This window comes from Palaemon carinicauda, chromosome 18 (assembly GCF_036898095.1).
Source record: "Palaemon carinicauda isolate YSFRI2023 chromosome 18, ASM3689809v2, whole genome shotgun sequence".
NCBI lineage: Eukaryota > Metazoa > Arthropoda > Malacostraca > Decapoda > Palaemonidae > Palaemon > Palaemon carinicauda.
In genome coordinates, this window is record NC_090742.1 from 44095056 (window position 1) to 44100702 (window position 5647).

Genomic DNA, 5647 nt, shown 5'->3' on the forward strand with positions numbered 1-5647 from the left:
ACCACAAGCGGCAGGAGAATCAACTATTCTCCAGCTTAGGAGGTGCTAATACAGTTAAGGGGACGGCAGTCCATGCCGTTCCTCTTAACAAGGGAGAAACAGAGTTCCAATGCCGGCACCATCCTAGGCCACAAGAGTATACGACTCTACAGCCTTGGGTCTGCGAGCATAGGACTAGTCTACTAGACCACAGGGAGAAGGTGGCGGCAACATTCGACCACTTTAGGTGTAATCTAGGGAGGGCTAGCCTCCTATGCCGGCAGCTCAGTCGGCAGGGGAATGCAATCACCCCGCCGACCGACTGCCGACAAAAGACTAAATACTCTGAGGTTCTGGTCGAATCTCTAACTTGCCATCTGCCGTTAAGGGATGAGACAGAAAACTCTAGGCTAGTCATGCCTGAATTCGAAATTCAAGGCCGACGCAGAGAGTTGTAGCCTAAGGCTACTCTCAGAGGGAAGAGAGATTACCCATAAATCTCTAAACGAGACTAGTAACGGCTAATATAATTCCAGGAGATATCAATCTCCAAGGAATGATAACCGATACACAAGAGTAACCAGGGAAATGACGAAAGTATATGTTGTCTAGGCTAGGTTACCTAGACAAGGCGAGATCTTGGTTACCTAAAATCACCAAAACTCTGACATATATGATCGACACAGAAAAAAAGGGAAAATTATGCATATAAATATCTATACAATTTAAAATGCCTAAATAGCTTTCATAATAACAATTAAAGCTATTTAAACCGGAAATATCTTTCTGCTATCTAAATAACACATGCCCAATGAACGACGGCGCCAGTGGCGACACCGGTGATCGGCGTAGATCCAAACACAATAATTACACTAAATTCATTGTGAGGCTGGAACTAAAATACATATTGTAAAGAATAAATACTCAACTTTCTGGATAGAGAAAGAAGCCGTATAAAGCATAAAGATTCCTATAAATCGATCGAAAATGTCAGATCAACAGGGAACACCACCGTAGCGAGTCGCTACAGATAAAGGAATGACCGCCAGAGGGAGTTGGCGTGGTTGTGATACGATAGTAGTAGGGGAACCAGGGTAATCTTTATTGCGGCTACTCTTCTAATTCTGCCACGTATCCCCCTCGAAGCGTAAAGGCTATTCGGGGTACAGATTGCCATGTGGCATGTCAAGAATACGTCCCCTGATTATATACGATACCCTTGAGAGTAATCTTAAAGGTACTCGTGCCAGAAGTTAGAATTCTGTGAAACCTTTGGTTTGATTCTCTGGGAATATCACTGTAGTCATATATACCCTTGGGAAGCTACTAAAGGAACCTTCCATCAGGACGTCATGGCTTGAGCCCAAAAAATACTATAGAGTTTGAGCAAGACTGAACCAAGGTTATGCAATCGCTAGGTAGAGACGTTTCCAATAGCTCATCACAATAATTTTTCTATAAAAGCTATATTATCAGTCTTTTATCTTAACTCTATTATAAAGATGTTTTTTAAAGACATGATGCCATATAGCAGCATGGATTGCGAAGCACAGATGCAGGTATGCAAATCAAAGACGGACAGAAACAAAAGAGGGCAGGCAGGTGTAGTTGAGGAATTTTCAAACAACATTGGAGTCATTTGTACTTGTCGCTCATTTATCAAAGCGAGTAGGTTATGTAAACATCAATCATCGTGGCAACAAACATTTTGAATGAAATAAGCTATTGCTGGATGGACTTTCACAACGATAGTCACTTGTTTTGATGACTGATCTCTCTCTTATGGAATATTTATAAGTGATGGACGTACCATATATGAATAAAGACAAATCGAAAGTTAACTTATTCCTCTTATTCATGAAAATGAAAGAGTTGTTGTTGATACCCCCACTACATTAAACTTACTGGGGAATTTAAAACATGAAACTGCCCATAGGATGGGTAGTTTAAGGTCTTGCTTTACCCTTACATGATTATATAAAGTAAGAAAAAAGGAAGGGAAAGGAAATGAGATATAAGGCCGTAGAAAGAACGACATCGGCAGTTTCTCGAAAGATAACTATTGGTGTTTACAGAGGAAATGTCTGATGTGGGTTGGAAAGGGTTGTTAGATGACTGAAGAAAGGAACAATGGCAAAGATAGTTCTAGCAAGAAACTATTAGGTTTTGTTGCAGCTAGAAAAAGTTTATCGATTAGGACAAAAACCTTAGATATGAGAGTTGATCGTCTGATTCCGTTGGGTTTTCACAAGTAGCCTAGTATTCAAAAAATATAATTATATTTATAACTCATGATAAAAGATTACTCTGGTGGCCATTAAAACAGTGTAAAGTATGAAGAATGGCTATTGAAATTACCCACTATGAAAGTTTCTGCAACCTCACCCTCCATGTGAGCTGGAGATGAGGGGTTTGGAGGAACCTATACTGTTTGTCTACCTGCTAAGTCCTCAGCAGCCATTGCCTGGCCTTTCCTGGTCCTCGCTTATAAATTTTCATATCCACCAACTCGTTTTAACCCTTTATTTACCGAAAGAAATCATCTCTCCGAAAAACAATCTTTCGGAAATCAAAGAGGAAAAAACTAATGACCACAAATTAGTTGAATCTGCTCCTGTCTTTTTTTCTCGCTAATGAGTTTTAAAACGTTGCTCCTTTTCCGCTTTTAAATCGTCCTTATCGCCACCTCCGCAAACAATAATTACTGAGTATGCGGTCTCATTTATCACCGCGAAGGGATAGGAAGGAAAGAAGGAACGAAGGAATATTGGTTGAAGGAAACTCAAATGACCCTGAGACATATTTTTTGCTTCCTTCGTTGGAAGTTGAGACTGATGAAAGGTGTCCCACCAAGAGAAAGGATCACCCCTATACTAATCGATTTACACTGGCTGCCGATTAAAGCGAGAATATAATTTAAAATATGTACAATAACCCACCAAGTTATCAGAACCGGGCGTCCAAAATACTGAAGAGAATTGCTACATATTGCGTAGCCAACAAATCTTGTCGACACGAGAATAGTTACAGATGGTTTCAAACTGTTGGACACTAAATTTGTGTCTACTTTAGGCTCCAGAGCCTTTAAATATGCGGCCTCGAGACTATTTAATAAGCTCCCACGAAACATTCAAATGATTGAAGACATTAAGGCTTTCAAGAGGAAACTGAAGACTTTCTTATTTCAACAGTCATACAACAGTGACAATTTAACAGAAAATGAACAATACGCGATATGAAACGTTAAATACTCTGAACGAACAAGGTAACACGACAGTGGAGGTCCTGTAGAGAGTGGGGTTCCCCTGCTGTATGGGACCGGAAAAACAGCCATCAAAGATGATCAAAGAAAGACTTATGTGATTGTTTTTATTTATATCAAAGGAAATATTATCTGAGAGTTTGCTAATCTTTCTCTCTCTCTCTCTCTCTCTCTCTCTCTCTCTCTCTCTCTCTCTCTCTCTCTCTCTCTCTCTCTCTCTCTCTCTCTCATCATCATCATTATAATTATGTATGAAAGCCATAAAAATGGATGGATGTTGTATATGGAAATATTTATTTTTATGTAAAGTATGCATGTTTTATATATATATATATATATATATATATATATATATATATATATATATATATACATATATATATATATATATATATATATATATATATATATATATATATATATATATATATATATATATATATATATATCAGATATATATATACATATCAGATATATATATATATATACATATATATACATATACATATATATATATATATATATATATATATATATATATATATATATATATATATATATATATATTTCAGTTATATATATACATATATATATATATATATATATATATATATATATATATATATATATGTGTGTGTGTGTGTGTGTGTGTGTGTGTGTCAATAATCATAACTTAGGAATACTTAATAGTGACCTCATTTTTCAGGTGTTGAACTTTGAATCAAATGAAATTATCGAAATAAACAAACCTTGAAGAAAAGTTATTGTCATTTCCTAAGTGAAATTCATTGTGAAATGTAATGAAACTATTTCACTTCCTACATTAATATAGTAAATAAAAATCCGTCATTTAATTTTAAATTACCTTTTTATTTCAACTTGTGTTATTCATTGAAATAAGTATCCCACTGTCGTCAGCCAAGTATCACATAGTAAATTGTGTGCTCACTCATATACACTATGCATCCACACTTTCATGCTGCTGCTGTTATCATTCATTTTTAATACTTGATCAATGTTCTTTTAATTCTTTTTTATTTTTTGAATCAGGAAAATTGTTTCGTTATAGAAAACTTTTGAAGATTTGCCGTTATTAATCTCGTTAGTCGTCAATTGTGAAGAGAATGAAAAAAGTTTTTTATACAGGAAAAGTCCTGCAAAGAAATATTCGCTAAAGATAGAAGTCTATGAATATAAAATTGAAAACTGCTCAAGGCGGAAATTTAAATCGAAAGGAAAAGGGAGAAGCAGTTTATTTATTACCCCCCACCCCCCTTCCATATCAAAGGAAAATGTGCTCCCCAGGTAGCACATACGATTTTTAAATTCATAACTTGAAGGAAATTGCTAAAGGAGCTAAATCGTTTAATTAGAAAGTCGATCAAAAACCAGATCTCGCTCTCGTGTGATGACGAAATTTTGAATTCTCTGGGGAATTTAGGAGCTTGTTTTTCATACGTGCAGATAAAGTAAGAATCCTAATTGGTATGCATGACGTATTATTATTAAAGAAAAGCCTTATTTACTTGACAATTACTATAGTAAAACACTTAACTTTTAATTCGTTTTGTACAGTGGAATTTTTCGGTCAGCTGTCCTCTTCAGCATCAACACAACATAGATTTATATTCTCAGAATAATTATACTTTGGAAAGAGACAAAAGTATTACTCATATGAGAACTATTCGTTTATCAGTAAGCGTTTAAAAGAGAACCATTGCTAGAATGCTGTCTTGCATCTTCAAACATTCCGCAAACAGATACGATCGTGAATAGATTTGAGCACCCCTTGGAGTTCCGCCTTTTTCTTTGAGAAATAGTTATTACTAATTCCCATTTGTTTGTGTATTTCCTGGATCATTTATTCTAAATCCACGCGCGACTAAAAATGTCTTCACGAACATCACTCTTAAGATTTATTTTCCGGATAAAATGGGAAAGAAATGTCAGGGTTGGGAAATCACTTCAGGAGTCGAGAATCGTTTAAAGGAACACATTTAACGAGATTTATTTCTGATAAGAAACGGATATGTTTAGCCTCTAACCTACTTATGTATAGATCTTTCCTGTAAAGAACTCGTCACAAAACGGAAATCGAACCTGAGAGTGTTGATAGAATTTTGTTAAGGGTGAGTCCTTAAGGCTCGCTTCACATGAGTGGATTGATGTCGCATGGTCTTGTCCGCGCGGATTAGAAATCTGAGTCCTTTCACACACTGTCCGTTCGGAAAAATTTCCGAGCGGCAGTGCACTAGCCGCGTGCACTGCAATCCCGCGCGGTTCCATTGTAGCTTCTTCGAAAAACTACGAGGCCGCTGAGAAAAAATCCTCTCGTGTGAAGACGTAAATGGTATTACGTGCCATAAGATGTACGGATGCCAAGAGTATACGTAGAAACAGATAAGG